This window comes from Oryctolagus cuniculus, chromosome 6, assembly GCF_964237555.1.
Source record: "Oryctolagus cuniculus chromosome 6, mOryCun1.1, whole genome shotgun sequence".
Classification (NCBI taxonomy): domain Eukaryota; kingdom Metazoa; phylum Chordata; class Mammalia; order Lagomorpha; family Leporidae; genus Oryctolagus; species Oryctolagus cuniculus.
Window position 1 is genome coordinate 13,669,212 of NC_091437.1, and position 10,565 is coordinate 13,679,776.

General features: G+C 43.4%; 1 long non-coding RNA gene across 1 annotated transcript; it reads right to left on the reverse strand.

Annotated features, from left to right (window-relative positions):
• Positions 1-323: 323 nt before the first annotated feature.
• LOC103347856 (uncharacterized) lies at positions 324-6,446 on the reverse strand. Its single transcript, XR_516363.3, has 2 exons — positions 1,441-6,446; positions 324-644 (listed from the first exon to the last, which is right to left on the reverse strand). It is a non-coding gene; the product is annotated as an uncharacterized lncRNA (long non-coding RNA).
• Positions 6,447-10,565: the final 4,119 nt, after the last annotated feature.

Consider the following 10,565-nt stretch of genomic DNA (forward strand, 5'->3'; position numbering starts at 1 on the left):
AAAATAAAGTATGCAATTGGAAATGAGTTTGAGAGCATTTTCTAATGGTTTAACATTAGACAGTGCACTTGGTGCCTCTGAGTCTCCATTGTGTCGTATAATATGGTAATAAAAATAATATCTATGTCTGAGTATTGAGATAATCTTATAATGATGTACATGAGAGATTTGTAAACTTCACTTGGGAGATAAGCGCAGTTCTCTGACAATTGTAAGCTCTTAGGAAAACAGAACTCACTACAAAAGAAGCAGATGTTGTTTGAGAGAACTGAATCACAACAATATCTCCTTAAAATGAAATCACGATTTCTCAGACAGAGCAACATAAATCCACAAGTGTTTATCTCCAGAACCAGGGAAGTGGGAAAGGATTATCAGTCCTTTGTGCAAACAATGTCTGGTTTCAGGCGCAGAATAGTGCTGAAGTGTGGGTTTCCCGTGTCTGCTCCTCCAGGCAGAGGGAGAGGATCCGGGAGAGGCGCAGTGTGGGAGGAAGGCTGAGGACTGCTTTTCCATGGGGGGCGGGGAGGACGTGGAGGTGGGATCGCTGCAGACCACTGGTGCGCAGACTTCAGGAAATGTCAAGACGCACAATGGAACCCTCCCAGTACAGATAGCATCTGTTTCTCCAGCTGCTCCTCAGCCTGAAATCAAAAGGAAAACAACGTGGCGGCAGGAAAGGATCAGTTTAGGAAAGATTAGATTCCAGTCCAGGAGCCGTAGAATCCACAGGAAGTTCCTGCCTGTGGTCTCGATTCAGAACTAGAAAGGGGATCCAGTTGAGAACATCAGCTTGGCTGGCGCTGCAGCTCACTAGGCTAGTCCTCTGCCTATGGTGCCAGCACACCGGGTTCTAGTCCTGGTCTTTTGTCCCGGTTGCTCCTCTTCCAGGCCAGCTCTCTGCTGTGGCCGGGGAAGGCAGTGGAGGATGGCCCAAGTCCTTGGGCCCTGCACCCCATGGGAGACCAGGATAAGTACCTGGCTCCTGGCTTCGGATCGGCACAGCGCTGGCCGTAGCGGCCATTTGGGAGGTGAACCAACGGAAGGAAGACCTTTCTCTCTGTCTCTCTCACTGTCTAACTCTGCCTATAAAAAAAAAAAAAAAAAAAACCAAAAACAAACAAAAAACAAAAAAAAAACCATTAGCTCCATAGTTGCTGTAGCCCGGCCCAGACTGGCCACGCTCCCCTAGGGACAGGACTGTGCTACATAAGGACTTGCAGTAACTGCCATTGTGGCTGTCCTGGTCCTGAAAGCAAGGACTCGAAGGTCATCCTTGGTGGCACCTGTCACGTTGCAGTTCTCGAATGTGTCTGCCTCCCTTCATTGCCCCCTCTGCCTTCCCAGCCTCAGCCCCACGGGGCGGCTGCCTCCTCAACAGGAGGTCTGTCATCTCTATTGTGACATCTGGAATCCTCCTGCTAGACGCTGAGCACGCACCTCTGTTTGAAACCGTCAGTGGTCTCCCGTTCTGCTCAGAATCAATGCCACATCTCACGGCCGCAAGGCCAGGTGTTCCTGGTGCTCCCTGCCTCTCCAGCCTCACCGTCGGCACCCACCGGACTCTGACTCTGCTTGACCATTGCAAGTCCTGGACATCGGCACCTCCTCTCTGCTTCTTCATCCCGCCTCGGCGAAGGCTCCCTCTGTCTCTCTTCCTTTCCTTCTTCAGGTTTCAGGTTGAACGGATGCCTCATCGCACAGATAACCCCCGCACACGTGTGTGCCCTCTGCTCTTCTCTGTCACAGCCCTTGCTCTCCCTGCTTCCTAGCAACTGTCACAGTGTGTCCAGTGATAGATGTATGCAGCTGTGTTTTCACTGATCCCTTCCTACCCACGACGGATGTCATGGAGGCAAGGACTATACGGTTGTGTTCACAGTTTTATACTCAGCACATGGCACAGTGCCTGGATTACACAGTTGTTGAGTGAAAAAAAGGATTAGATCTTGAATAGGTTGTCGTAATGATGAGTCATTCCTCTGTGACAGCACTAGCACTTGAAATCTTGTTTTTCTTTTTTTATTATTATTGGATTGCTCCACTCCTGTCTCACAAAAGGCTAAATACCTTCTTCAAATTTTGAGACTGACAATATATAATGTTGGAATTTTTTTACAAGTCCATCTTCTTAGTAGACAGCAAACTACCAGAGACTATAGACAGAGTTTTGTTTTTCTTTGGATAACTAACATGTGACAAAGAAGAAGCAGTTAACAAATGTGTATGCAGTGGCTTTTACCTTTTAGCTCCTATAAAGGAGATGGTAAAATTCGTAAAAATTAACCATGTCTTAATTTTTAAAAGTCACTAATCTGCTTGATTCTTGCATTATACAAATTTTAGACAAGACAGGAACAAAATACTCTGTCAATGGGAAACAGCCTTGTTCTTGTAGAGAAAATTAGGGTAAATAAAATTTCAAACATAGTACATTTTCTTATACTATACTTGCTTTCATGTATGTGGTGTTGATGTTAAGGTGGCCCTCATGTTTCCTGTAGGCGAGAGCATGCAGTTAAAAACAATTCTGGAATCAGAATTCCTAAGGTAAAGTCAAACCAGCTCACCTACTGACAATATGACCTTGGCTAAGTTCACATTCTCTTCATCATACAGTTTCTTCATCTGTGAAATGAGGATACTCATAATACTGACTTTGCTGATTCCTTCTGAGGTAGCCTTTGAGCTGAACTTTCAGTAATGGAAAAAATGTAGGTAAGATGGACAAGGGAAGCAGGCAGGGACTCTAAAGTCACAAGACAACGAAGACGTTTTGTAGACAAGGTGCAGATATGAATGCAGGAGGAGGCGTGGTATGAACAGACATTGGCAGTTGAGAGTGTTGAAGGCACAGACAGGTTGTAGACTTCACGAAAGAGACTAAAAGGACCTGGGTTGTTTGAGAGTGGATTTGGCAGGTTTGGAACTTCAGGGTGAGTATAGTAAGCCAGTATTGTTTTTTATGTTCATTCATCCATCTGCTAACAGTAACAAACTAATATCCTCTATATTTATTTTCCTTGCGTCGTGCTTTGTCTTTTGCATGGAACGTATTTTACTCTTCGCTCCAGGGGCAGCTCTGTGACTCAGGATATTTTTCCCATGGCCTCTGAGATGGGTTCAGAACTGACATGTGATCCAAAAAGTTAATGAAAGGCAATGGGACTTTGGTGGATACCAGTACCGGGCACAGCGTCCCTCCTGCCAGACCGAAGGAGGAGGCTGTAGGCCTGGCATTGCTGACTGAGAAGCCCTCAGACCTGCAGGCCTTGAATTTTACACATACCTCGGTCGTTAAATACCCTGCCTCCACTGGATTTTCTGCCTCTGTGACAGAAAGAATCTTGATTGACACTGCAGTGACAGAATAAAGCTCAAGGCCAAGGATGTAAGAATAACTGTAAGAAGAGACAGAGGTGAAATCTGGTATGTGGGAAAGGGGGACTTGGAGAGGACAGTGGGCACTGTCCTTCCTGATGGTTGAGACACTCAGCAGCATCACTGAACAACATGATGCCCCACCCATGGGACTCCTACCTGGAGGCTTCATAGGAGTTTAAGAACATTAAATACACAGATAAATTTCCATTTGATTATAAAATGCCATCTTCACTTTTCTACCTCCTCCAAATTATCAGATACAACGTTAATTCAGGAACAGGCATACTCAGTTACTCATGCACATTCTAAAACAGTACTTACAATCTCAGGAAGTTTAAGTGAAAGAAGGTAAGCTATCATAACTGAAAATAGACCCATCCAACTCATAAAGACTAACTCGTTTGGCGAGGAATACATGTAATTGGTAGACAGCAAATTGTTGTTGATGAATGATAACAGCTAACACTTATAAAGCATTATACTCTAAGTCCTTAAACTGTTTCTCTTCCATATTTGCACTTTTATTATTTATTTGCAAGGCAGAAAGAAAGAGATAGCACAGACCCATCCACGTGTTCACTCCCAAACACTCACAATGGCTGGGGATGAATGAGGGATGGAGCTAGAAGCTTGAAACAAATCCAGCTCTCCCACGTGGACAGCAAGAACACAGTTATTTGAGCCACCAGTACCGACTTGCAGGATCTGCAAGTGGGGTCAGGAATAGCAGCCAGAAATTGAAACCAGGCACTCCAGTGTGGACATGGGCATCTAACCGATAAATACCCACTCCTACTTTTTCATGTCCCTTTTACAGTTTATGTCATAGATAAGGTAAATAACTTTGTCTGAATTTGAAGGGTACCAGCAAGCAGAACTGGATAGTTTAGCTCTAGATCCACATGCTGAAGATTGGCTTCAGCTACCATACTCTCAGGAAATGAATGGTCATCCTTTTTTCCCAGTGCTGGAAAAACACACTGCTGTTGCACTGAGTCTTGGTGATAACTTGGTTCTGTTGCTCTTCAGTAGAGACACATTCTTTTAATGTCTCCACGACGACCCGATCACCCTCTAGATGCTTTGGGGAACCTGTGGCCCCTGTTTCAATCTCCCAGGTACAATTGAGTGCACTGAAAAGACGATTTACTCTAAGGAAAATCTTGCTGAATGCCAGCGTGGTAAACCGGAGGACTAGATTCCATTTCCATATTGTCTACTGGTAGTAAGGGAGTGGTTGAATCGCTGCAAGAATTTTCTTTACTGCCAGTCTACTCCTTGGCACCCTAGCATTTCCTGCTCTGGTCAAGATGGGTGACAGACACCATGTGTGCAGTTTAGATAAAAGTCTTGCCCAGGAGCCAGTGATAGTCACCCACCCCGTGTATATGACCCCCAGTATTAGGTAGGATGGGTAAAATCACTAGTCTGAGTCGACAGTTACCACAGCGGTGACACAGCTTTTGCCACTGAATTTGTACCTCTCAAGTTAGCAAAGAAATGCTAATCATATATCATGCAGACAGCAATTTAAAAATCAATCTGTGTGTTCATGGAAATGTGACATTTAATTCTTGGCTGATGTCACTATTACAAAAGAGGTAAGATCAACTTCTGTGTAAAAACCAGGTAGTTCATTCATTTAATAGTGAAATATCTCATTGTCACCGCCTACCGCCCCTTTGTAGATGTGCCTCTTTGAGTGGATCACAACTCCTAGTGGAGCCTTCGACATGAGCAGGCAACTCCTTCTTCCCCTGAAATCTTGCTCTCCTGGAGGCTGCCTTAGCAGCCCCAGAAGAGGTGCTAGGCTGATGAATTTGTGTACTCCTTTGGATGACAATAGCTCTGTGATTGTGATTGGAAAAAGTTAGTTCCACTCTCTTTAAGCCTCAGATCTTGGCTACAACGCTACTACCAGCAGTTAGAACGAGGGTACGGGAACCAGGGAAGCATTTTTTGGGGCACTTTTCAGCCCCCTGCCCTCGTGTTAAAGGGCTTCATTTATCTCCCGTGGATGTGGTTTGCAAACGCTCAGATTACCCTCTGCTGCCTCCTTTGCTACAAGATAAACAGCCATGCTGCACGCCTCCTTCCCAATGTCGTGTATAGCTAATGCCCTTTTCAAAAAATGATTTTCCCTTTTTTTTCATTCCCCCAGGTGCAGATTTAAGTGGAAAATAAAATTTGCCAAGCAGTGTATTGAGCATCTGTTGCTGAATTCTTCACTCTCCAAACTTAGATTCCTAAGAGCCATGTGTATCTCTCTGAGAAGCAACAAGCTCCTGAAATTTCAGCAACAATTCTCCTCCCTCAGCTCTCGATGATGTTCTCATTTGCGTGAGCATTGAGAGCCTAACTGTGTTTATTCATAGCTGGAACCCTCATGTCAGCTCATTTAGTCAGGGGTCCTTGAACTCCTCTGAGTGCACGCATTTGCTGCATTTTGCTTTGGGTCCTCGTGACTCAGTCTGGTTTGTGGTAAAGCATCCACTGGGAAAGAAGCTGATAGATCTGGATCCTGTAACTTGAACACATCCTTGGAAAAGTACGTAGAGCAGCTGGGTACCGTGTGTACTTTTGGTCTACCACCTGCATGGATGATGTTTATTTTTTAAATATTTCCCAAGGATTATCTTACTTGATTTGAAAGGGAGAAAGAATAGGGAGAAGGAGAGGTAGAAGGAGAGGAACATGCGGGGTGAGGAAGAGAGAGAGATCGGGATCTTCTCTGGCCAAGTGAGTGCAACAGCCAGGGCTGGGCCAGCATGAATCCACGAGTCTGGAACTCCATCTGGGTCTCCCATGTGGGCTTCATAAACACAAGTACTTGATCCATCATCTGCTGCCTCCCAGGTTACACATCAGTAAGAAGTTGGATCTGAAACAGAGTAGCTAGGACTGTAGCCACAGCCCCTAAAAGGAGATGCAGGCATCCTATGCAGTGACGTAGCCCACTGTACCACATGCCTGCTGCAGGATCAGTTATTTGGACTCCAAATTTTCATTTGTATAATCATTTAGACAAAGTGGCTCTGTTTTTTTTTTTTTTTTTTTTTTTTTTTTTTGCATTGTCATATTCAATCAACAGTTGACTATTGTCTTAACTCTCTCCTTAGGGTACTAAGTAGATTTCTGCTTCCTTGAATATTTCAAGTGTAGTTGAAATTTCTTTTCCTTTATTTTCTGCCAGTGCCATCCACCATTTTTTTCTATTGATAGCTTTTCTCTATTGTACATGTTTTTATTTTTTATTACTTTTATGAGCAAGCTGAGCCTGGGAGCTCCTAAGGGTTCGGACAACCTCAAGTGCATCTTTTTCATAAAATGCACTACGTCAAAAGTGCAGATTGTTTCAAAGCAGAAAGTCAGAAGACTTACAGATGCTAGGTGAGCCAAGGCTGAGAAGACTCCCCCAGTGAGGGGTGAGGAATCAGATCTAAGGTACTGTTGCCCTCTTCTGCACGCCTCAGGCCAGTCCCTCTGTCACTTCCGAATCCCACTCTGTAAACTATCCAAGACCCTTCTCCCTCAGAGCTTCCTCAGCTGTATGCTATTTTTTTTATTTGAAAGAAACAGAAGGAGATCAGTCATTTCCTGGTTTACTTCCCCCGTGGCCATGACAGCCAGGGCTGGGCCAGGCTCGAGCTAGGAGCACAGAACTCAGTTGAGGTCTCCCATGTGGGTGGTAGGGACCCAGGTGCTCCAACCTGCTGCCACTGCCTCCCAAGATGCAATTAGCAGGAGGCTGGCGTTGGGAGAGAAGCTGGGACTTGAACCCAGGCACTTGAACATGGGATGCAGGCGTCCCATGCCTTGTCTTAGATGCTAAGCCAAATCCTTTGCTTTTCAACCTACCAACTTTAGTCCCGGCACTTCTATTTATCCCAACTTACTGAGTCATACTGTTGACATTAGCAAGGTTGTTTCTCTCTCCCAAATGTGTGTGTAAATTGGATGCTGATGCACTTAATTTATATTGGTTTAATTCTTTGAGCTGGAGTCCAAACATACAGGTCATCTATCCAAACTATTGAGCAAGGGGAAAAACTGATTACACATGCAGTTTAAATTCACTTCTGTACTAAGAAAGAGTTGAGCCACAGTTGTCCAGGATAAAGTTGAAAAGGGTCTGTCAACCTTTCTTGATGTTTATATCAGGCAGTCGAAGTGAGACGGTGAGAAGTTAAAGATGACTGTTTTAGACTACAACCTTTAACATTTGGGAAATGTTTCCTTTAATAGTACCATACTTCACTCCATCCAAACACAAGCTTTTACTAAGATAATGATCTCTAGCCTTTCTAATTGTACATCTTTATTAGTAAAAAAAATTTTGAGCATACTGTACACAGACACAAATATATTTAAATTATTCACAATAGATGCTCTTACTGTTATATGTATAATAAGGAACAAAGATCAAAATTTAAAATGAATGAGATTTTAAATATTGTTGAATGAAATTATATTTTTGCTCTATCCCAGTGGATTTATTGAGTGACTCTGATGCATATGTACATAGTAATAGGACAACACTCTGACTTCTGTTCCATGTCCTGTCCCAAGAATGACTAAATTCTGTCCATTTGCCAGTGTCAAGTTGCCACTTACTCTCCACTCCTCCTTACCATGTTGTGCTAGCATCCCACCAACTCTCGCTAGCACTCTTAGGGGTCTTTTTGCTGTTTTATCTCTTTCTCTCCAATGGTAGTTTCATCTGGTGGCCTTCAAGATGGAGTCTGTGCGGGTTCACCTTTCTGGTCTACCTGCCTGCGTTCTCGCCTGACTGTCTAGCCATGTCAGACTGCAGCTGTTGGGAGTCGTTGGCGCCCTTCTGACTTTGATTTTCACTTGTCTGTGTGTTATTTCACCTTCCAGGGGTGCTCTTTTCCTCTGCTCACTGGGCAGACCTCAGTATCAGCTTCACAAACCACTTTCCTTAGAAGGTTCTCCATGCTGCCTTGCAAAACCAGTACCTCTCTTTCCGTACTTCCTTACCACCTCCTTTGTATCAAATTAAAGCATTTATCATATTATTCAAATAATTTATCTCCAGGTTCCTACATGATATAAACGCTGCTCTATTACTCTTTGGGATTGTCACTGTCTATCACAAATTAGACATGGAGCCCATCCCTTCCTTAACAGAGTGGATGCTTAACCATTAATTGAACCCGTGCAGTAAGGGAAAACATCAAGTGGGTAGTCTGCAATAAATAATATAACATAAACATGTAAATAATAAATGAGAAACAATACTGCCTATCTACAGTTTGTAGTATTTTCTTACAGCTCATCAGCTTTAAGGTCACTTTCAAAGTCTTATTTCTTACATTACCCAGTCAACATAGTTAATAATGATCACAAATAACAATTATGAGTGTGCATTATGTGGTGCTGTCATATGCAATTTATTAGAATATTTGATTTAACCTCCTGTAAACCTCTAGCAAGTGAGCTAGTACTACATTCATCTTATAATTGGGAGAGTCATTGAGCTTATAAAGGGTACAGGATGACTCGCACCAAGGAAGTGAAAACAATGAGATTGGAAGTAGATCTCCAACTGCAGGCTCTTAACCCAGATGCTCTGCAGCCTCAGACCCTGTATCTCTGGTCTTTCTGCAGAGTATCTGCCCTGATACTCATGTCTGTCTATGATAGTTTGGATGCTTCCGAGTAGCTTAAGGTAGCTCCAGGTGAAGTGTGTAGTGAATACGATGGGTTTGTATAATGCGTGTCTCGTAAACTTTCTAAGATCCAGAAATTCTTTAGAAATCTCTAGACCAGACTGCTCATTTGTAACTTAGTGGAGTGGTTTGGTTTCATTGAATTGTACTTCCACCAGCACCATCTCTTGTGTGATGCTATCATGTGCTATGTTGAGATGCCTGCTCCAGTCTATGGAAGTTTTGTTTGTTTGGTTTTTTTTTTTTTTTTTTTTTTTTTTTTTGTATTTGCTTTGGCTAATTCTTACTGTATCTAGAACTTTGGCTGAAACTTATACTGAATTCTAGACTGCCTGGTCACTCTTCATAGATGCAATAATTAGATTGGCCTCACAAATCAGTAGGTGGGTGGACGGTAGCTTAAATTGGATTTGCTTTGCATTGTATGACAATGTTGTTTGTAAATTTTTCATTCATAATATTACAATCCATATGATGTCCATTAGAAATAGCTAACAAAGATGGAGGAGGGCAGTAGAAGAGAGATAACCGAATGACTCCTCAGACATTTGAAATGGCGGGAAAATTATGAGTTTATTCAACTGCATGAAATGTGCAGGTGCTACAGTACTCTTTTATTTCCTGGCAGCCTGGTTACTCTCAGTAATTGATAAAGTAGCTAAGTGACAATTTCAGTAAGCAACCTAAGAACAGTTCTGCTCCTCTCCATGTAAGAATGCAAAGGACTGGTTTTATTTTATAAAATTCTAATAGAAACCATCAGCAACTCAGTGCAGAGTCCTACTGAAGACAAATTGGATTTCACATTCGATAAAGGAAATATCTTGAAGGTCATTTTGAAAATGTAAACTATTTATTTAGGGTTCATTTATCATCTCTATTAAATAATATTCGTTACACGTCCTCACACACAGGAGACTGTAGCAGTCTTCTGCCTACTAGCAATAGGGACTCCGGGGGTCCCAGAAAGCAAAGAACAAGCACAGGAAAGAAAACAATACGTGCCTTAGCTCTCCAAGAACCCTGGGGGATGAGGAGACATGAAAACACATACAATGTCATCTTCATATGTTCTCGGGTCTACGAACTGACCCAACTGATGACTGCTACTCCAATGTCAGCTCCCTGATGAGTGGTCCTAGCATGTCTCATTAGCATACACACCGACCAATCAGGGAGAACTTCCTGCTTTAAAAGCCCATAGAAGCAGGCTGGGGCAAGCAGCCTCCTGGGGTTGGCATTCCCTTGTGGGGTGGGTGCTGCTGGCTGCCAGGGAGCCTAGCTCGCTGCTTCATTGTGCATGTGCCTTGCTCTATGCGGTCACAGCACAACCCAGCCGAAGAGAAACAACAGCTCTGAAGACAGCAGCACCCGAAGAACTTGGCAGAGAGGGGAAGCTACAGCTCTCCCTCCCTCCCTCCCTCCCTCTCTTTATTAAATAATTAATCATAAAGAAATAGGCAACTGAAACATCTTAAGACATGATTA